The 23,679-nt window shown below is 45.8% G+C and overlaps 1 protein-coding gene across 4 annotated transcripts in view; it reads right to left on the bottom strand.

The window, feature by feature from the left end:
• The window catches only part of Garre1 (granule associated Rac and RHOG effector 1), a 73,734-nt gene extending 53,781 nt beyond the window's left edge, over window positions 1-19,953 (bottom strand). For 2 of the 4 annotated variants that reach the window (XM_021641802.2, XM_021641782.2), the window contains exon 1: window positions 19,820-19,953. The gene's annotated coding sequence lies outside the window, so the exon portion shown is untranslated. Of the gene's footprint in view, window positions 1-7,276; window positions 7,429-19,041; window positions 19,322-19,819 lie in introns of those variants that run through there. The other 2 variants (XM_021641795.2, XM_021641789.2) reach the window with 2 other exon arrangements.
• Window positions 19,954-23,679: the final 3,726 nt, after the last annotated feature.

Consider the following 23,679-nt stretch of genomic DNA (forward strand, 5'->3'; position numbering starts at 1 on the left):
CAGGCAACAGAGAACCCAGCGGCAAGAAGCTCTGCCATCAGCAACCAAAGGGCACAAAGGAGCCTCGCTGTAGGGCAACAGGCGAAGAAGCACACGAACCTACCTCCACCTTCTCAGCAATCCATGTGGCCCAATGCTAACGCTCTTCATGAGAGAATCACAGCCTAACAGGAAGGTCTGAGCCACAGTCTATTGAAATGTGACCTGCTGCTGAGAAGACAGGGGGGTCAGGAAAAGTGTTGTATTCTAAGACATAGCACAGCCAAGCTGGCCACTTCCTAGATCACACAGAGCCAAAAGGGCACAATGAGGTAAGCTGTGCTTCCTGGAGGAGCTGGGTAAGTGCCCAGCTCTAAATGGGCAGCTACAGAGATCAGGAGTGGGAAACAAACTAATCAGCTTCATCTCTTCCATACTTCCCATTTGATCACCAAACAACCCAGCTCCCACAAAGGCAAGGCAATTGCCGGAAAGAGGAACCTCCTGCCAATTAGTTGCATATACCTAGGTTCGGTTGGCTGGCTGGTTGTGCAGGGGAAGGCATCCAGGGCAAAGTTTATGATAGGACTAGGCAAATGCTCTACCACTGAGCTACACCTCAACCCACGCCTGGCTCTTACACTTGTAAAGCCTAAAACTTAGGTGGTCAAGACAGAAGGATCCTGAATACAAGCAAGGCCTCAGCTATATAGTGAGTTTGAGGCTACAACAGCAAGACACTGACTCAAATAATACAGCAATGGATGGATGGATGGATGGATAAACAAACAACTAAGTAAATGAAAAGAGAGAGAGAAGAGGAAAAACGGCTGTAATTTTTCTGAATGGTATCTGATGTGAAACTTGCAAAATAGGACATAACTATGATTACCACATTGAAAGCCATAGGAAGAACTGAAACGGAGTGAGGTACAGTGCTCACAGTACTGAGGCCACAGGCACACGTGCATCCGTGCCCAGGATCTGAACTCAGGTCCCTATGCTTGCCCAGGAAGTGCTCTTGCCCACTGCGCCATCTCTCTACATGTAATATACACACATTTCTTTCCAGCTAGAACACGCCTTAGCCTCACCTTCACAGAAAGACTGATTCCTCACTAAGCCTGGAGTTCGCTGGCTCAGCCAGACTAGCTGGTCAGCAAGCCCTAAGGATCCCCTGTGTGTGCCCAACAGTTGGTCCCAGGTATACAGCACCTTGCCTGGCTTTTCCATGGTGCTAGAGATCCAAGCCTAAGCTCTCACACTTACACAGCAAGTACTTTCTCCACTAGGCTAGCTCCCCAGCTCCACAACTTAGAGCAGCTACTGTCCTTGAATCCCCAAAACATAAACAGACAAAATGAACTAATTAATTACATGTTTTCTTTGCTGTTTCTCCCCCTCCCTCCCCCTGGTTAAAACAGGGTCTCACTATATAGACCATGCTGGCCTAGGACTCACTATGCAGCCCAGGCTGGTCTCAAACTCATGACCCCAGCCTCCAGCCTATGTGTGGGACATCACAGGCAGCTTTAGTCGCCTCATGTCTGACCTTTCTGGTGTTAGCGTTGACAAATAAAAGAGAAAATAAAATCCTTTTATTCACTTGAATGGAAAATACCAGTTTTAAGCTAGACACAGTGCACACCTCTGATCCCGGCACTCAGGAGGCAGAAGCAGGTAGATCTCTGAGTTCAAAGCTAGCTTGGTCTACAAATCGAATTCCAAGGCAGCTAGAGCTACACAGAAAGACCCTGTCTAGAAAAAAAAAAGAAAAGAAAAGAAAGAAAAAGATCAGTCTGAAAATATGCTTTCTCTTTTCCTTTGCCAAAAATATGCCTTCCCTAGCACTCCTTTTTTAAAATAAAGCACTTCCTACCCAGTTGCAATGAATGCCCCCAATACCAGTTCCCACCAAAACGAATCAGAGCTTATAAGAACGGTTGAGTCTAAGGCTGGGGATGGCTCATCCAGCAGAAGTATTTGCCCTGCAAGTACAGGACCTGAGTTCATGCTCCAGAACAAACGTAGGAGTGCCCAGCAGAGGAGCTCGAGCTTCTAAGAAGGATCCTTAGTTAGAGCTTGCTCTCCAGCAATTCTGACTAACTATCTAACAATGTGGTGAGCTCCAGCCCAAAGGCGTGCACACCACCCACATCCACACAGGCACACACATATCACATTTAAGAGGAGGCCAGGCACATGCTCAGTGCTCAGAGACGCAGAGGCAGGAGGATCTCTTTGAGTTCAAGATCAGCCTAGTCTACACAGTGAGTTACAGAACAGCCAGGCTGCATAAAGAGATCTCAAACAAACAAACAAACAAAAGAGATGCAAAAAGAAAACTGACCCTCAAAATTTGCCCTCTGATCTCCACATACATGCATCTATCTGCACACACATACACACGCACACACACTAAATTTTAAATTAAAAAAGATTCTTACAACTCAACAACAAAATTCTGAATGGGAAAAGCACTCGCCATATTCTTATTGACACAGAGCAGCTACACAATCCCGCTCAGTGTGACATTTCATGCAATGTATGCTGATTAAATCCAATCCTCTCTCCATATTCCTCCTCCAAATATTTTTACCTTGAGAAATACATAAACAGAAAGGGTGTGATGACTCAGTGAATAAAAGCAATGCTGGGCAAGCCTGATGGCCTGAGTTTGATCCCTGGAATCCACAGTGGAAGAAAACTGACTCCCAAAGATTGTCCCCTGACTTCCACAGGAGCTGTGGCATTTGCATGCACACATTCACCATTTATATGCATATTTTGTTTTGTTTTTCCAGACAGGGTTTCTCTGTGTAGCTCTGGCTGTCCTGGAACTCACTTTGTAGACCAGGCTGGCCTTGAACTCACAGCTCTGCCTCCCAAGTGCACCAACACCTCCCAACAGATCCTTTAAGAGTACGGCTGCTCTTACAGAGTACCTGAGTTTGGTTCCCAGCACCTACACGGCAGATTACAACCACCTGTAACCACAGTTTCAGAGGACTGGACACCCTCTTCTGGCCTCTGCAGGCACCAGGCATGCAAATGGTACAAAGACATGCATGTAGGCAAAATTCATATACATAAAACAAATCTAAAAGAAATTTTAAGTGGAAAACACCTGTAATAAAACAAAATATACAGTACCACCCATGAAGAGTTTCCGTCCGAAATATCTGAGCAAAATCTAACTAAGCCTATCTATTTAGCAAGAAAGCATGAGAGATGAACTGCAAACTTTTCAACCTTCTTCTTACTAACAATCACTAAGAGCAGTCTCAGAGCAATTTTTACCAGCTTGGTCCTCAATTTCATTTTTATTCTTTTCTACCAATGTTTTAATCTTTCCTGTACGTAACTTTCCCAGAATTTACATGCACTCCTGTCCACTGACACACAGAGGTAAAACTAAATGGGTCTGCAGCTGGCCACTCTCCAGCCTCATGAACCTGCACCCTCACTCAGCACTCTCTAGACTCCTTTCGGAGCACCAGGTGTTTTGCACAGTTGGCACCTCCTTTGGAAAGCTGTTGCCCCCCTGACCTCTTACTCTCAAGACCACAGTTCCTGAATGAGTCACTCCTTCACCAGTCAACCTGTAGAAACCAGGGTCACCTCGACCACAATGAGGTCTTTTCTTACTGACACCTTGCAATTGTCTTCCATTCCACTTGCTCTCACACACCTCAGCAGCTGGCACAGAGGACAGCACTGCTGTGTGGCCGCAAGATCCTGTCAGTCAACAACCTGGCTGGCAGACTACCTGGAAACCTGACATTAATGAGTCATTGATTGTTTCCCAGTGTTAGTTTTGCAAATCCAAGAAACTGGCTTCTCTGTCAAGTTACCTCTCTCTACCTGAGATGTGGTAGGTCTGAAAACCTGGCACAGGATGTGTACCTGTGACTTTAAGATGGATGATGTACTCTGGAGATGTGGTTCAGTGCAAACACTTGCCTGGCTTGTGCAAGGCTCTGGGATCCATCACCATCACTACCCGGGTAATGTGGAGAAGGTAGATAATTATAGTTTCCATTTCCAAAGTCATGGCTAGATTTCAGAATCATTAGGGACCCCCGACAACCAAGCCCAGGCTTAATGTGGCCAGAAAACGCTGGGTGTTTCTCTGGGAGGCCTGTTCTCTGTTTAGGGAATGTTTCTATTTACACACACACATGTATGCACACTCATACTTTCCCCCTTGTCTCTGTAGTCAAATATACATTCCTGTTTCTTTACAGTTCCCGAACTGATGCTCAAACATAAATGAACTCTCCAGAGTTGTGCATAAAGCATATGAAAGGATGCTTACACTCATTCCTACGAGGGAAACAAATCAAAACCACAAGGTACCACTTCGTAGCCACTAGCCTGGCAATAGCAAAATGACAGACAGTAGCAAACGTTGTGAAGGATGTAAGGAAATTGTAATCTTTACACATTGTGCGCAGGAGAGAAAAATGGGGCAGAAACTTTGGAAAACCAGCTGACACTTCCTTAAATGGTTAAACATAGAACTGCCACATGGCCAAGCCACTGCTGTGTACAAACCAAGAGAAGCGAAAAGCATGTTACACCAAGACAGCATATAAATGTTTAAAGTATTATTTCTAACAACCAAAATTGCAAAGCCAACCATCTCATCAAATGATAAATGGATAAGCAAATCTGGCAAAACTAAAACAGTAGAAAATTATTCAGCTTTTAAAAAAAGAAAAGAAAAAAGACTGAAGAGATGGTTCAGTAGTTAAGAGCATTTGCTGCACTTGCAAAAACCCTAGGTTTAATTCCCAGCACCCACAGTGGATCACAAGTGTCCGCAGCTCTGGACCAGGGATCTGATGGCCTTTTCTTACCCTGTGACACCAAGTATGCACATGGTGCACACACATGCGTACAGGCAAAACAAAACAAAAATCTTTTTTAAAAGATATATACCCAGATAAGGTGGAGCACACTTTTAATCCCAGCACTCTGAAGGCATAGGTAGGCAGATCTCTATGAGCTCAAGGCCAGCCAGGTTTACATAGTAAGTTCCAGGACAGCCAGGGCTACACAGAGAAACCCTGCTTGTAACAGCAGAGCTGGGGAGACAGAGACAGGAGGATCCCTAGGATTTACTGGCCAAATACTCTAGCTGAATCAGTGGGCTTCAGGTTCAAATGAGAGATTCTGTCTTAAAATCTAAGGGTGAGGGGGGACAGTGGCTCACACCTGTAGTCCCAGCCCTCTGGGAGGCGGAGGCAAGCAGATCTCTGTGAGTTCAAGGCCAGTGTAGTCTACAAAGTGTGTCCAGGACAGGCAAGGCTACACAGAGAAACTCTATCTTAAAAAAACAAACAAACACAGATGAGCAGTTCAGAAAAATGCCCAGCATAACACACACACACACACACACACACACACACACACACACACACAAGTCTATGACCATAAAATGCCTGCTTCGGGTAATTCATTGAAACGAAAGACTGATGAGTGTGTAACGCTGAGGGGAAGGATGACAGGATCATGTCAGGAAGATAAGGAGTGACTTTTGGCACACTGATGAAGAAAAAAAAAAAAAAAAAAACTCTTTAGAGACAGTATCTTGCTGTGTGGTCCAGACTGGCTATGGATTCATGATCGCCTCTCACAGCCTTCTAGGTACTAGGAATACAGATATATTCTACCATGCCTGGCTTCAAAACATCTCTAAAATTATTATAGTTAATGGCTGCATGACTTGTAAATAACCTTGAAACCACTGAATTATAAATGACGAGTGGGCTGTATGGTATGCGAACTGTATTTCAATAAAGTTATAAGTACTGAGATAATGAGGCCACAGAGCAGGGCTCTACATTTCCTAATGCTGCAACCCTTTAACACAGCTCCTCATGTTGTGGTGAGCACAACCATAAAACTATTTTGTTGCTACTCCATAACTATTATTTTGCTATCGCTAGGAATCATAATCTAAGTATCTGGTATGCAGGATATCTGATACGTGACTCATAAACGGATCGCCACAGACAATTCCTTCTTCTGGGAGACAGAAAAGACCTTGTAAGCACACCACCATGTTCTCTCCTGTCCAGCTTCCAAGAGCAAACCCCAAACATCTCCCCTGAATAACACAGAGACAGTGCAGGAAATTCTTTAGGCACACTCGTTAAGTCATTGTCTACGAAGTTCAAAGCCCAACCATTTCCATGTTTGTAGTTCAGACGGACACAAACCATATTTAGAAATGAGCTCCAGAAAAATGCTTTGAAGAATTTTACTCTCAACAGTCATAACTTTAAAACATCCATCTCGGCAAGAAGAAATGCCTTAGAAGATCAGTCCCTAGTCTGCCCTTCCTGAGATCCCTGCTCTTTTGGCTCCTCTTATCTGTAACCCCATCTAAGAGTACAGCTCTCTGGTGAGCATGTCCTCCTAGCTCTCCTCCTATTCCCTGTTGCCCTTCCAGCCATCCTCAAGGCTGGGAGTCCTCAGAGCCTTGCTGCACTCTAGCTGTTTCTGATAGCACCATATCCTCCCTGGGAAGACTATGCTCACTGCCTTGCCATTCCCAGGCATCCACACCCTCCTCCCTCACCCTCATACCACCTACCACTTTCATGACCCATCTTTCCGGTCACAACCTGTCTACACATTCCCTCTAGCACCTGGAAGGCTCTCCGGGCCTCTTGGGATGTCTCAGAAGCAGCTCTGATAAAGAGTGAGTTAAGGGCCTGATGTCTTCTGTCTGACCCTGCTCTACATTAGCATTACTGTCCTAGAGCTACCCATCTTCCCCGTATGTCCCTGCTCTCCCCCAGGCACAGGATCACCACATTCATTCAAGACATCCAAGAATCAAGGGCTGAGGCCATAGTAGATGAAGTGCCTGCCATGAGGGTAAAGACCAGAGTTTGACTTCCCAATACCCTCATGAAAAGGCTGAGTACGGCAAGCATGCTTACAATCTCAGTGCTAGGGAAGCAGACACAAGAGAGTTCCAGCAAGGCTACTTCAAGAACCCAGATTCCACATTCCCAGTTTTGTGCTTGTGGAGCCCAGAGGTCAACACTGGGTGTCTTCTTGAACTGCTCTCCACCTGATCTTTTGAGACAGACTCACTAAGCCCTGCACTCACTAACTCAGCTAGACTGAATGGCTGGTGCATACCACGGATCTGTCTACAAACTCCCTGCTCCAGATGCTTTTTTACACAGGTGCCAGATATCCTACGTTAGGACTTGATGCTGTGCCTTAGGTACTTTACCCACTGAGCCACCTTCCCTAGCCCCATTCCCATTCTTACCTTTCAACTGACCCTTGTTGCTGCAAGCTAGGACACCCAGCCAGGCTGAATAAGGCCTCATGTCACTGAGTTTTGAGTAGCAATCTTCCCCACCCATAGGAGGACATGACATCATCTGAACCCTATCACCAAATGTTCCTGTGTCTCCCAGAGGAAGAAGGCCCATAGTGGAAAGTGCTGCATGTCTTGGATCCCCAGGCCCATCCCCTGCCAGCTCAAATCAGGGCTCAGCAGCAGTCAGTCAGGAGCCGCCTCATTTCCTGTGCAAGGCCAGTAAAAATAGGAAGTGGGGGAGGAAGTTCACAAAGCAGAAACAAAAGCAATCTCGGCCCAGCTTCCTGAACACAAATCACTGAACAAGGAGGGGGCATCATTAAACGGAAAGGCAGGCTGGGAGAGCCAAGGCCACAGGAAAGGAAATGACTCTTCCGTGTCCATGGAGCCTGTAGCAGTTTCTGTGCACGAGAGGCTGTCTTAACAGAAAAACTGGACAAAGCCAGACTTCTGCTATTACATGGAAATGAATGCTAAAAGCATGTTAATTCAAAGACTAAGGCGCAGATTGCTAAAATGTGAATCCTATCAGCAGTCCATAAAAAAGTCTAGGGAGGTCAAGAGCAAGGGTTTTTTTGGGGTTTTGTTGTTGTTTTGTTGTGTGTGTGTGTTTTCTAATCAAGGAATGACAGAAGGGCTGGAGAAATGGCTCAGCAATTAAAAACACTTGACTCTCTTCTAGAGGACCGGAGTTCTGTTCCCACATCCATGTGTAATTGCAGGGGATTCCATATCCTTCTCTGCCTCAGAGCACACACAGGCAGCACACACACTCATAAATAAAGGTAAAGTAAATATTTAAAAAGAAGAAGCAGTAGCAACAATAGTGGCAGAGCCTGGATCCATAACTTGGTAGGTTCCTAACTTGCCCAGCACACATGAAGCCTCAGGTCCCATACCCACCACTGTCAAGTAAACAGATGAATAAACTTATGTGCCTACCTAGAGAATCTGCCCAGTGACCCAGACGCAAACAGGAGACATGGCTCCTACTTTCAAGCAGCTATCAGCCTATGGTAGGAGGAGACATGGGGTGGGGACTGCCTCTGAGCTGACATTTGCTCTATAAGGCTTTACCACAAAACATGGCATTTCTCCACAAAACCAAAGCAGGTTATCATTAGTGGTTCTAAGGCATTTTATATCTGGTGATCTACAAACAACTGATCGTTTCATTTAAGAAGAAGAAAAACTGTTCCAACCGCAAAGTCAACATAGTTGAGATTTACTCTAAAATAACAGAGGTTTGAGAAAAAAATAAGCCAAATGTATTAAACGGTCATTTTGAAGGATAGGCTTAATTTTGTTTAAATTGAGGGTTAGTGGGACTTGGAGAGACGAATGAGTGGTTAAAAGTGACTGGTCTCACAGAGGATCCAGGTTTGGTCCCCAGCACCCAAACCAGGCAACTCACAACTAACTGCCTGTGGCTCTAGGATCTGATACTCTCTGGCCTCCAAGGGACCTACATGCACTTGGTGCACATAAACAAACACAGGCAAACATGTATACATACATATGAATAAAACATTTTTAAAGTCAATAAATTGGAAGGTCATTGTATTTAGTTTTGTTTGTGCTTTTTAAGGTGGGAGGGAAATCAAAGCCTAGTTTGTTTTTTAAACAGTTACTTCATCAATAGTAGAAAAGTAAATACACGATAATCAACATATACTCAATTTCACACAAAGAATGTCTTTAATAACAGGAACAAAAAAAAAGTATTACTTGGTCCTGCTGCAGACAGCTAGTCCTCTGTCTCATTTGCTAATAACTGAAGGACTTAGATTACTCTGTATGTAAAATTGAGTATTTACTCACTTTACAAAGTTACAAACTCTAAGAACTGGTTGCTACTGGGCTAAGTGCTAGAACTCATAAACTAACTTTACCACAGAAACACTGCAAACCAAACATCACAACAAATCTGTCAACCACAGGTTTTCGAAAGGAAAGCCTGAGACTGCATCACTTGGGAACCATACGTGCTAGGATCGTGAGTTCAAAGCCAACCTGGGGTATACAATAAGACTCTGTCTCAGAATCTTGTGGGGAGTTTTGTCTATAAACATCAAACTATAACACCAGCAAAGGCTGACAATGCTAAGTTTGGGGGGAGGGACAGTCTCATATGTAGCCTAGGCTGACCTTAAGCTCATTATTCTCCTGCTGTAGTCTCTGAGTGCACAATCACAGGTGTAGACTAGCATCTGGCAAAACTGGCTCTTACAGTTCTGAAACATTTGCTCAGATAAAATAAAGTTTTCATTTATAAAGTACAATGGTCTGAGGGTGAAGAGATGCTCCAATTATCTATCTGGAGATGAGAATGGATCCCACAGGAAGGTTTTATCCGAGAGTCTGCCCTCTTTTATCCAAATTCCAAGTTCCTTATACAGCTGGTCTTGAACTCAAGACCCTCCTCCTTCACCCCCAAGTGCTGAGATTATAGCTGGAGTCCTTGGAGGTTTCTCCAGCCCTTTCCTTGAGTTCAGTTACTTTGCTAGCGTACCTCACATAACTTAGGGAAATGACTGACTCAGATGGACTGGTTTGTGTAAAGGATTTTGCCAAGGATGAAGAGATGCGCACAGCAGAGCACTTGGGAAGGGTGAAAAGCATCCAAGCCCTCTCCCAGAATGTCACCATAGAAACCTCCCGAAGCTCTCTAACTCCCGCCCCTTGACATATATGAAGGCCTCATCACTCAGGCGGGACATGAAACCCCAGCCACTGATGACCAGTTCACTCGGTCCCTCTCTGTCCTAGAGGCGTGGGTGGAGCTGTAAGTCCCAATCCTCAAATGTCACCTGTTTCTTCAGGTGACCAGTACCTAGCCTGAAGCTCTTCAGGGGCTGCCAGACACCAGTGATCTCATTAGTACACATAAACATAATTACTAGTTCAGAGGTTCCACAAATTTCAGGGGTTGTATGCCAAGATGGAAGAAAATCAAATTGGTATTTCACAACTATCACATTAAAACATTTTTCAAGTCAGGCATGGGGCCATACACATTTAACCCAGTACACAAAAAACTAAGACTAGAACACAGGAAGACACTCTTTGAAAAAAAGGAAAAAATAGTTTGAATTTTGCAAGACAAGCTGAACTGGTCCAAACTTCTTTAAGAAAACTACTTAAGAGGCTGGGGAGGTAGCTCAGTAGCTAAGAGCACTGCTGTCCTTCTGGAGGACTTGGCTTCCAGTCCCAGCACCCACACGACAGCTCACTACCCTCTGTAACCCTAGGTCCAGGAGATCTAACACCCTCTTTTTTTGTTGTTTGGTTTGGTTTGGTTATTTGAGACGGGGTTTCTCTGTGTAGCCCTGGCTGTCCTGGGGCCCACTCTGTAGAGCTGGTTGGCCTTGAACTCACCGACAAGAAATTCACTCACAAGAGATTCACCTCCCTCTGCCTCCTGAGTGCTGGGATTAAAGGGGTGTGTCACCACCCAGCTCCCAGCACCCTCTTCTGGCCTCTACAGGTACCGGTTTGCACACAACATACATACACATATGCATGCAAAATACTAACATACCTAAAAAAAATCTTTAAAAAAGATAATTATTCAATAAAACTTAAAATTCTATACTCAGTAGTATATGTCAAATATAACTTAAAAGTTAGTCTTCCTACTATGAAGGGGCATTATGTAAATTTAGATACTCTTAAACTTTTAAGGTAGTTTTTGAGCAGACCTGGAATCACAAGTCTCTAACACCAGCCCCTGGGGAGGAGGATAAAGTGCAGTGGCACACTCCTTCAACCTCAGCACTCTCTGTGAGTCTGAGATCAGCCTACATACTGAGTTCCAGCCATGGTTACATAGAGAGCCTGCCTCAAAAAAACCTGAGGGAGTGAGAGAATTCAAGAGTAACCGAGGCCACACAGTAAGTCTCAAAAACAAAAAACAAACAAACAAAAATGTAAGGCACCCATAAACGATTTTACTAATGACTAATTAACGGCGTCTCTTTCCTCTAAGTTGGGAACACTGACTCTTATTTTATATTCCCTGCAATTTCTGTCATCTGTCAAGCCCACCAGCAAGTCAAAGACAAGCTAGTAGCCTGTTTTCTCCATAAACATTTCAGCAGGTCATACACTCAGAAATGTGGAACTGTGCGTGTGTGTGTGTGTGCGTGTGTGTGTGTGCTTGCGTGTACATGTGCATGTGCACAAGACTGTGCGCACGTCTATGTGTTTGTGTGTGATGGGTACCGAGCTCAGGGCTCTGTCCATGCTAAGCAAACATTCTTGAGCTATACCCCAAAGCCAGAAATGTAGAAATTGCATGGCATCTACTTACCATGGGCTCCCTGGGCAGGAAAGGTTCACGCTGGCTTCCTACTCTGCTCCTTTCCCGCACTACAAGCCTTCAGTTACTGAGGTGCTAATGTAAGCACAGCCCTTCTCCAGATGTCAAGGATACAGAAGTGCTGCTTAGGTCAATGTGCTAGAAAGGCCCTTCCCTGGTGCTAGGTGAAAGATGCTCCAGTAGAAAGAAACTTCAGGGAAGCCAGGTTCTGTCAAAATACAGTGGCTATTGCCATGACAGGGGCACTCTGATTCATCTAGATGTGAATTTCTGCTCTCAGTAAATATCAGCCGAGTGAAAGGCACTTAGTAATGACCTTAAGCAAGTCAGCTGAAAACTTATACGTCAGTTTTCCTTAGTAGAAGGGTGTGGCTAAACTCTGTAGAGTACAGGACTTGGCACATTTCTAGTCTCGGGATGGAAATGGCCACTCTTCAAGAGTGCCTTGGGTTAGCGTAGGGTATCTCTGGCAACTCCTCATTCTGGTCTACTAGACAAATGCACCCCAATCCCACATTGCAGTTAAACAATTCACAGAGAGAGCCTACCTTCCTGCAGCTGTGGGCCCAAACTCCCCAAATCCAGTCAACAAAATAACCTGCTACTTGGTATGCTCCAGCACAAAAGGAGGTCAAGGCCTACCACTCCCTCCTACTTCAGCCCCAGGCTAGAAGGAAGTGGTGGACACAGTTGAGGAAGGGGCCCTATCTCCTCAAATTACAAAGCACAGGACAGTTACTTAAGCACAGCACTGCCCTCTCTTAGTCACTGCTAAGAGGACCCACTTTCACCTCTCCTAGCATGGATCTCTGAAGCCTGGGGCACCCTAGTCTGGGAGCCAAGCCAGCTTTCCTCTGCCTCTTGGACCAGGGTGACCAGTGAGAAAGACTGAGCTTTTCCCAGGTTCCTTAACCATAACTGAATCTCCTTAGTATCGAATTCCCAAGTCATTTTTAGTAAGAAAATGTATTTTTTCTGGTGGTATCTAGCTCTAATTCTATATTCAAGCCTTCCCATCATTGGCAGAGCTCTATGAGGGCAGGGCAGTCTGGTCTGAATAGCAAGTTCTAGGCCTGCCAGAGCTATAGTAAAGTCCTGCAGCCCAGTAAAAGAAAAAGAAAGGTTTAAGAAGAAAAGCAGGGCCAGTGAGATGGCTCGAAGGGTCAATGGGTAAAACTGCTTGCTGCCAAGCCTAAGGACCTGTTCTCCATCCCAGGACCCACAGTGCAGAAGCTGAAATCCAATTCCCACAAATCACCCCCTGACATATACATGCAATGCCATGGTACTCACGCCCACACATATACACAAATAAATTTTCAAATGTAATAAATTTTTTTAAAAAAGGAATGCCATATCAAGGGATAAATCTTAAAATTCACAGTAAATATACAGGCTTTTCTTAAGAAAACAAACAGCACCGGCCAGGGCTACACAGTGAGACTCTATCCCAAACAGAAGAGCAAACCAATGGCACCATGAACTGCAAGAGTCAACCTGAAAGTGACCCACACGTACTGCATTAAGAGATTCATTATCTGAACTAGACATGAGCTTCAAAGACAAGGGAGAGTGACATGCTGTGATTGTATCAACGGTGCCATTCACACACAGATGCCAAGAAAAGCTGCCATGCACCAATGACATGCCATCACTGAAACAACCCAATTTCAGACCCCTCTAGGCTCTTTCCTGCTTCTTAATCCTTTGCGTTGGTTGTCTAGGACACACATCACCCTTGGACCAAGACCTATGGGGGTGATATATGGAGTGGGGGGACTTGTAATCGAAGCACTAACCAGGAAGAGGGGGAAATAGAGTTCCATGCCAGCCAGGCTATATAGCCAGCTCTTGTCTCAAAAAAAAAAAAAAAAAATCTTACCCTCATTTTACTTTTTCTAAAGGTTACCCGTCCTGGTCTACATATTGAGTAAGGTCAGCTTGGTCTCCATAGTAAAACCCTGCCTAGAAACAAACTTTCACTGTGTCAAGGAAGCCATACTAGCTGGACCACTTGAACTCCCATGAAGTTTCTCCTGAGCTCTGGCTGCCTCTGCTGTCACTGCCTCTGGGGACAGCTATCTACCCTGTCTTAGCAAATGAACTGCAAACACCATGATGGATGTAAGCTGAATTCACTTTACTGCGCTGCACAGTGTGGACAATAGCAAAAAGACATTCCTACCAACCTGTCCTAAGGACCTTGTAAACACATTAAAGCCACACAGTAAGCTCAGAAGGGTGGCCTGTGCTTACAATTCCCGAACCTAGAAGTTGAGGCAGGAAAACTGTTGTGAGTTTGAGGTCAGCCTAGGATACACAGTCAAGTTCCACACCAGCCAGTTTGGGCTAAAGGAAACAACAACAACAAACAAACACAGTAGAACCCTAGCCATTACTACCTCTATTTTCAAGCTGGGTTAGTCAGCTTGACAGTTTAGTGGCTTAGAGGCTAGTGACTAGTAAGCAGTAGATGAGACTTCGGTTTGACTAGTACTTCCTCTGTTCCCTCTGTATGTGACTGGATACCACAGACATTTGTTTTAAAATTTATTAATCTTTAAATTGAAAATAATAGGCAGGGGGGGAAAGCATGCCGTACAAAATGGTAGCCAAGCCAGTAAAATCAGACCTGGTGGCACACAGCAGTAAACCCAGGCAAGGCGACCTTGAATTTGACGCTAGGCTGGGATACTCAGCAAGACCTGTCTCAAAATTAATTATTTAAATAAATTTGCTGTTTACATTTTAAAATGCTTAAAGAAAAAATGCTTTAAGAACATTAAGTCCTATGCAGATACTTATTTTGATTTTGTTGTTGTTTTTCAAGACAGGGTTTCTCAGTGTAGCCCTTGCTGTCCTGGAACTCATGATGTAAACCAGGCTGGCCTCAAACTCACAGAGATCTGCCTGCCTCTGACTCCTGAGGCTGGGGTTAAAAGAATGGACCACCATGCCTAGGACACTTATTCTTGAGTTTTTAAGACAGAACCTGTTCAAAATTAACCTCAGAGTAGAAAATAAAAATTAAAAGCATCTATCCAAAAAATTATACCTAAGTGGATGACCTAAACTTAGCTCTTTCTGAAAATGAGGTGTGGATTCATTTCAGATTTGAGAGCATTTCTGGTCCAGTCTGGTGACACACACCTGTAACACAAGCACTCAGGAGGCTGAGGAAGAACACTGGACTCCTTAACAACCTGAGGTTTTTTCTGGAGCATCATCCCAAATGAACCAGTTCTTTTCCTATCACCTGCTCCAGCCTTTTTTCCTATACTTGGAAACTTATTTTTCTCTAACTCAGACAGACACATAAGTACATTGTCTTGCATGTAACCTGCTCTTCCCGAGTGATTTAATTCTTGATTTGAGGAGACTGAGAATCACAACCTCCAGATGCTGCACAAGCACTGACCTACCCTTACTCTAAGTCGCACCTATTTTCTATCTTAACCTAAGAGGGTCTCATGAAACAGAGGATTTGGGAAGGGTGTAGACTCCATTGGGAACAGCATCCATGAAAAGCTTTGAAATGTACACAAACAACTAGAATGTGAAGCAGTGTGAAGGCTACTGGAGGCAACAGACACTGAACACATCAGTTCTCTGTGTCACAGGGCTACCCAAAGGAAAAAACACAAAACACTTGGCACCAAACGTGACTAGCACAGTGAGCCCGCAGAAACACAGACACCACTACCTCAGGCTGCTCTCAGCTGCATTCAGGTCACCGTCCTGCTTCAGCATCCCTCTCACCAGGGAGCTGGAGTCACCTATTCTCCCACACTGTTACGATAAGCTCAGCCTCCTTCAGAAAGCTGCCCTTGACCTGTTTCAGGTTGGCTTTCCTGCCTGAGCAGTTTGGAAGGAGCCTGTCTGTCATCCCTTCCCACTGTCTGCTTATCAACTTTGTCAGTGAGTCCGGAGCAGTTTCAGGGGGACAAGTTAGGTTCAAAGATGACTGATGCATTAACCAAAAGGCCAACTACTAAGTGTATACCAAAAGAGCTAGCCCTAGCTGGAACTTTCCCAGGCTCAAAGTCCTCGTGGCAACACTAAAAGAAAGGTGCAACAGTGGCTCCATTCTACAGCTAGATTAGACAGCATCCCAAAACCAGAATCAACTACAGCAATCTGACCATCTCTTTAGCAAGAATTCCCAAACGAAACTATGAAAGGTATAAGGAAGGTAGCCCCGCCCTTTGATACTGCACCACTCCTGGTCAGGACTCCAGACAGAGAAAGCCTCACACCTCCTAAACCAGCTCTCCTGCACCCGCTACCACAACTTCCACAGACACTACTCCAAACCTCTCCTGGAAACACAAGTCTTTCTTGGGGGATACAAAATTAAGTTTAAGCTTTCTGGCCACAAACACATTCCAAACATGCCTTCCTTGGGGTTATAGCTGGGTCAGTTTGGGCTGAATTTAAAGTTTTCCCTGAAATTTGTCAAACTCTATTTACAAAATGTCTCTTGGCTTATGCTTGCATCTTTTCTATAGATAGCAAATTTGTTGGGTTTTTTTTTCTTCTTTAATTTTATTCTCTGATGTCATTTATCAGATTCTCAATTGTTTAACAGATTCTCAATTGTTTCCAGAACAATATGTTCCAGACCCTGGTGATAAAAGCAATGACAAAACAGGCAGGGTTCCTGAAACCTGGCACAACTCTTTTGGGATCTCCCTCTAGGTGCTTTTAGACACTTCAAAGTTCTGTCTTCTCCACGCTGTATCTCTTGGCTCTATATTCTGATTCCCCAATAAATAATGGCCTGTACTGTAGGTGACTGTGAGCTAGCTAAAGTAAACTGGGTTAGTTTCTTCCTAACCAGAGCAGGACTAGAGTGGTCCCTGAGGAAGAAGATGCAAAATCTAAATCAAGATGTAGGGAAGGTCAGGCATCGTAGCACATTCCTTTAATCCTAGCACTTGGGAGGAAGAGGCAGATGGATCTCTGTGAGTTTGAGGACAGCTTGGTCTGCATGGTGAGCTCCAGGACAGCCAGAGCTACATAGAAAAACCCTATCTCAAAACAAAATGAAAACAACAAAGGGTAGGAAGAATACAAATAACAAGAACAATCTAACAACAGGAAAATGAGATTGTAGGATGTCAGCTAGTAAGAATTTTGGATTCATCAAAGACGGGCTACCCTGGGAAGTGATGAAGAATTCCCTGTCTAGCGGTCATTTAGAAAGAAATAAAGAACTGACATACAAAAACCAGAATTGAAACCAGATATGATGTCACACGTCTATAGCCCCAGTGCTTGAGAGGTTGATGCAGGAGGATATCAAGTTAAAGGCCAGCTTGGGTACATAAAAGTCTGTCTCAAAAAACAAACAACAACAGACAAGCAAGGCCCAAGTTAGGATGGATATGTCACTCTTGACCCAAGGGCAAGAAAGTAAAGTGGTCTCCACCTCCAAGTCTGCTCTGGATGTGAAGGCAGGAACAGGTTTCAAGAGTAAGGGAGGAAGCATGAGGCTAGGCCTCAGAAAATAGCACCAGACAGACAAAGGTAAGAAAATGGGCTACTGCTCCAAGTGGACAGCCAAGAGCAAGGCAAGGCTGGTTTATAGCAAGAGTGGCTGCCTGCACCAAATACTTACAAAGTCAGAGGATCTGGGGAGGTAGCTCAGTGGTACAGGGCACACCTACCATGCTCAAGGGCTGAGAGATGGCACAGAGGTTAAAAGCACTGGCTGCTCTTGCCAAAGACCTGAGTTTAACTCTCATCACTCACATGGCATCTCACAAACATCTGTATTTTCCAGACACAGAGGATCAGCAGCCCTCTTTTGATTTCAGTGGTACTGTATGCCTAAGGTGCAGCCTTCATTCAGGCAAAACATTCACACATATAAAACATAAATAAATAAATAAATAAATAACAATCTCAAAGTCTTGAGTTGCATCAGAAAGCATGGCAAAGAGGAAATACAACTAAAAGAAATGAAAAGGAAAAAGAAAAAGGCAAGCAATGACCACTGGGTCAGCCAACTAGGAGATCCTCACTCGGACAATATCAGTAGAAAAAAACATTCAGAGCACAAATCTTGACACTTCGGGCTCTTTTTAAATTAATACTAAGGGAACCCAGCAATGTGCTCTTCTCACTCCAAACAAAGCAATTCTTAACCAACACTGTTCTAACCAACATTCTTTGTCCATCTAGGAAGGTTGTTATTTACCACTGAGGACAAAGTCTCATAGGAGAAGGGACAGAGTGGAAATGCAACCCATGGGATATTGTAGCCTTCTCTCTCCGATAGTGACTTCCCTGGAATGTGGGAAATCTAGAAGACACGGCTCCTGATGTAGTAGGCTTCAAGTTCTCAATAGACTATTTCGTATTCTGTTTTTGTTTTGCTTTGTTTTTCTAAAGGATGCTTAAAGCACACTGTCTTCCAAAAATCCAGAGATAATTTTAGATTGAAAAAAAATCTAGGCTTGCCAAGGGAATCTGAGAACTTTTCTATCTTGGTCTCCAATGCTAACCTACGTATTCGTGTGCAAAAATAGAGGAAGATTAGAATCTCAAATGCCAGACTGAAAAGTTGCCACAACAAACTTTCACTCTTCATATGGAGTCTGTTATCTTGTCAGCAAGAAAGCAAATGAAACCTTTTGTTTAATATTTTTTTCACATGTATGTGTACACACATGTGTACACACATATATATACACACATATATGTTTATCAAATATATAAAGTATTCCCTGAACTTGTAAAGGAAATGATTTTTTAAAGATTGCAAAAAGAAAATTTACTGTTTTCAAGGCATAAAAACATCCAAACACATGCCAAGTGAAATTTATTAGCCCTTTGCAAATACATTCTTAGAACTTTAAACCTAAAATAAGTTAATAAGAAGAAGAAGAAGACAGTAACTGTTACTGGGATGACTATCCTGCCACTTGGGAAATATTTCTTAAAATAAAAATAAAAACAAAAACAGGGCCTCTTGACCCATGCCTTTAATTCCAGCACTTGAAAAACAGAAGATCCCTTAATTTAAGGCCACCCCGGTCTATACAGTGGGATCCTGTCTCAAAATAAATAAACGAGTAAATAAACAAATAAAAACAACAAAAAAGGTTAAAAACTTTTAAGCAATTACGAGGCTCAAACACAGGTGAATTTTTCTACAAGACCGGGTCTGAGATTTCCAAACATATCAACAAGGAGAAAAATAGAATGTTACCTTTGACCCCCATTTGTAAGAATACAATAACCAGATAAACCCCCCCCCTTTTTTTTTGCCACAAGTGTTTAATCTTGCGACAGAGAAGAAAACAATCAAATATTCATCAGGGCTTGGATAAATTATGGTAGCCTCTAAAAGTGACAGAATGTATAGCTAGCTATCTGCACTTACTGATGTCACCAAAATGTTAGCCGTGGCTGTCACCGAGTTGTAGGTTGTGAGGCCGTGGTCATTTTCTCCCCTGACACTTGTGTCCTGCCTCCGGTGTTTTCACAAGGGCAGAAGAATGAATCGCTTTCACAATGGCAATGGGTGGGGAGGGACACGGACGAGCTATTTTCAACCCGGGGGCTCCCCAGGCTGCGCGTTTTCCCAGGCAAATTTGGTTAAAGTATAAACAAAATTCTTATCGTGCCAAGCAGGCGTGCCCTCTTTCCCCGGCTCCACGAGGGGCAGGAAGACACACCCCTGACCCCGGCGCTCGCCCCGCGGGCGTGGGTGCTTCCTCGGCCCGACCCCGACCCCCGCCGCGCCCACGGGCTCCGCCAGAGCCGGGGAGGGGCCCGCGGCCGGGCGGGCAGCGCGGGGCGGCCTGAGGGCAGCGGCGCCCGCCCGCGCCCGCGGACCCGGGTGGCCCGCAGGCCGCCGGCCCCGCGCGTCGCGAGCTTCCGGGAGCCGATGCCCCGCGGCGGCCCGAGGCGGCGGCGGCGGCCTTCGGCGCCCCTCGGGGTCTCGGTCCCGGGCGCGCGCGGACAGGCCCCTCCGGGCTTCCGTCCGCCCGGCCAGCGCCCGCCGCGCCGGGCGTCCTCCACAGCAGGCGGGCGAGGGACGGCGCCGGCGAGAGCGGCGCCCCGCGGGCTCGCCTCGCTGCCAGTCGCCCCGACGCCCCGACGCCCGCCCCCCACAGCCAGCCCCCGGCGGCCCGCGCCCGCGGGCGCCCGCACCTCACCTGCGACGCGCCCCGGTTCCCGGCGCACCGCCCGGACCGGCTGTGTACACCGGAAGTGACGTCCGCCGCCGGCCCCGCCCCCGCCCTAGGCGACCGCTGCGGTTCCCTGGCCGGAGCCCACCCTCCCCTCGTGCTGGCTGGGCGGCGGCGCGGCTTGCCGTCTTCTCCCGGCTTCCGAACCCCGCCGGCACCCGGCTGGAGGGCTCACTGGCGACCTCACGGGGTTTCCTTTGAAATGAATGGCTGGAACGCTGATGGCTAGACGTCAGTACCTGACAGGCGGTGTGGGAGCGGGGTGGTGTCCGCACACTCGGGGGCTGGATTCGTGTGTGGCGGCAACAGAATACTACTGTCACGAACCTGTGTGAGGAGGTAGTGCCATCTGTGGCAGACGGTAGGAGGGGAAAGAGGAAGAGGGAAGGAGACGGTGCAGTGACCTAGTGGAGGAGGCTGACCAGGTAATTACCCCCAGGGGCAGATCGGGAGTTGAGATCCTAAAAAGAAAAAAAAAAAAAGACTACATGACAGCAGACAGCAAGACGAACTACAGGCAAAAGGGACCCGGAGTGTAGCTCGGGGGTAGAGTACTACTCAGCTTGTCCGGGACACGTATTAAAGCCCCAGGGTTTGCAAAGGGAGTTCGGGAGATTAAGAAACACGTTTTAGGAAGTGAGTGGTGATGCGTGCCTTTACTGCCAGCACCCGGGAGACAGAAGCAGGCAGATCTCTATGAATATGAGCCCTGCCTGCTGCTCTACAACGCAAATTCGGGGTCAGCCAGGGCTACACAGTGAAATTGTCTCAAAAAAAAAAAAAAGGTGTTATCACATGTTTCATAGCCAGCAAACCAGAGAAGTTAGGATTAATCTGAGTACATTGCAAAACCCCTTTTTTAAGCAAGGAATGATTTGTCCACACTTGGGAGGCTCTCAGGATTGCTCTGGTTGGAGCAAGGAAGTCTCGGAAGGGGAGGCAAGAATGGATTTGCAGGGCTGGGGTTAGCACAGAAGAAGCCTTGGGCTCCTCCTCAGCATTGGGGAAGACAATGGCTGTAGATTTTAACGCAGTTTTTGAAAGCAACAAGACCTTTCAGGACTGGGCTTAAGCTTGGCCTAAGGTTCTAGGATATTAGACACTCAGTGGTCACCAAAGATCTACTTGAGGCGGTGGCTACAAAGCTGGCTGTCTCACACTAAAGAAAATTAAAGACATAAACACGTGTAGGAGTAACTGAAGTGGAAGCAAACTTTATTAAAAAAAAAGGATGGTGGTAGTGGTGGCTCGGTGATGGCTGGCTGGTTAAGAGCACTGGAACTCTTGCACAGAACCTTGATTTGCCTCTGGCACCCACATGATGGTTAGACCTATCTAGAACTCCAGTTCCAGGATATTTGATACCCTCTTCTGACCTCCTCAGGCACCAGGCACCCATATGGCACACATACATGCATGCAAAGCACCCATACACATGAAATAAATCCATTTAAAAAAGATAAGACCGTATTCTATGTATGCTATCATTCTCCAGCCATCAAGAGGGTCACCATCTGTTTGTATGTTGCCCACCCAGTCAGGAGCAGTTGAAACACCCCTTGCCATCAAATACTGCCCCAAGCTTTTTGTTTTCATAGCTTCTTGTCTATGGAGGAACTGGGGTCTCCTTCCTGAAATAGGTGGCCGTTTCCTTAGAAACCAGCTGTTAACAATTAGCTGCACGAGAAGCAAGAGTGCTTAGCACACGTTTCCCCAGGGGTGAGTTCTCATGGAATCTAGCCTGCTTGATCAGCCTTGCTTCTCAGAGCATGACTATCTCCATCAGGTCTGCTTGGCTGCCTCATACGCAGGTCGAGAGCTTCTCCGTTCCTCATCCCTCGAGTCCCTGGACTTACTGCCTTAACCCTCATCTTCCTTTTAACCCTGAAGTTCGTTCTTTCTGTAAAACATGTGAGCCACTTGTAGTTTTTACCATAGGCCTCTTTCCCATACCACCTGGACACTGTATCAATTTGCATTCCTGTGTGCATGGTAGGATTGCCCATAGTAATCAAACGGCAGAGAGCCAGACACAGTGGCACACGCCTGTAATTCCAGCACTTTGGGAGGCAGAGGCTGGAGGATCTCTCTGAGTTCGAGGCCAGCCTGGTCTACAGAGTGAGTCCAGGACAGCCAGGACTACACAGAGAAACCCTGTCTCAAACAAACAAACAAACAAACAAAAAGACCAAAGGGCAGAAACAAACTAGTGTCAGTCCACAGACAGGTGTATAAACAAAATGTGGCGTATACATGCCATATCACTCAGTCTTAGAGAGAGAGAAGAGATCAAGGGCAGGGGCTCAGCTCAGTGGAACTACTAAAGTTCGGTTGCTTTAGCAGAACCCTTGCTTCACCTGTGCAAAGGCCTGAGCTAAATTCCCAGCGCCACAAAGGAAAGTGTGGAGGCAAAAGAAGGAGAGAAAGGGAAAAGACGGTGCCGTAGCCGGGTTAGGTGGGACACACGGGTGGGCAGCAGCAGAAGGCTCGCAGGTTCATCTGTGCACAGCACCTTAGGCCAGGCTTGGCTGCGGGAGACCCTGTCTCATCAGAGGAAAGCACAGCTCACGCTACAAACAGATGACACCTGAGGACATTACCCTCATCTTTTAATTTTATGTCTGTAAGTGTTCTCCCTGCATGTCTGTCTGTGTGCCACCTGTGTGCTTGGTGCCTGCAGAGGCCAGAAAGAGTATTAGGTCTCACAGAGAGGTGTGAGGTGCCGTATAGGTTCTGGGAGTCAAATCTGGGTCCTCAGGAAGAGCAGCCAGTGTTCCTAACTGCTGAGCCATCGCTTCAGTCTCCCCAAAAGAATTATTTTTAAAGATAGAAATACAGGGACTCGCCAGGCGCTGTGGTGCACCACACACAGGGAGGCAGAAGCAGGTAGATCTCTGTGAGTTCCCAGCCAGCCAGGTCTACAAAGCGAGTCCAGGACAGCCAAAGCTACACAGAGAAACCCTGTCTCAGGAAAAAGAAAAAGAAAGAAAGAAAGAAAGAAAGAAAGAAAGAAAGAAAGAAAGAAAGAAAGAAAGAAAGACAAGCCTGAGGGTGTAGCTTAGTGATAGGACATTGGTCTAGCATGTACAAAGCCTTGGGTTCTATCTCCAGCTCCTCAATTTGGGGAAAAAGATTTTAAAACAAAAAAAGGTATATATTCAAGTTCTAATACCTCAATATATTGTCTTCTCAGGCTAGAAGGTATGTGAACCCCATAGACAAAGGCAGTGACAACGGAGAGGAAAATTGGCTAACCTTGAGGAAGACAATTTATGTGTTTGATGATGTCTACAGAGGATCAGGAGGAGAACCAGCTCATATCTCCGGGATGACCTTTGCAATAGTGTCTTAGTGGTGCTGAAGTCTGAACAGGGCACGTAGGGAGACAATTGCAAATGAGAAGACTATGTTCAGCTCAAGTGGTGGCACAAACCTTTAATCCCAGCACCCAAGAGTCAGAGGTAGATGGATTTCTCTAATTGCAAGGCCAGCCTGGTCTACAGAGCAAGTTCCAGGATAGTGGGGCTCCACAGAGAAACCCTATCTCAAAAAAATTTTTGAAAATTTAGGCATAAGGTTATCGTGAAATTCAAATGCTTATTTCTGTACCCCCCCCCATATCTGGTTATAATGCTTGCTCTTATAATCTCCTGTCTCAGTGTGTAAACACTTCTGCCCAATTGTCCCTGGATACGCTAATGTAGCAGCTTACAGCCAATCACAGAGCAGGGGAGAGAACAGTACTGGATTTCCTGCCAGCCAGGGGAGGAGGAGTTAGAGGAGGAATGGGGGACTGAGCAACAGGAGATGTCCAAAGGACATCAGGA

Source organism: Meriones unguiculatus, chromosome 14 (assembly GCF_030254825.1).
Source record: "Meriones unguiculatus strain TT.TT164.6M chromosome 14, Bangor_MerUng_6.1, whole genome shotgun sequence".
NCBI lineage: Eukaryota > Metazoa > Chordata > Mammalia > Rodentia > Muridae > Meriones > Meriones unguiculatus.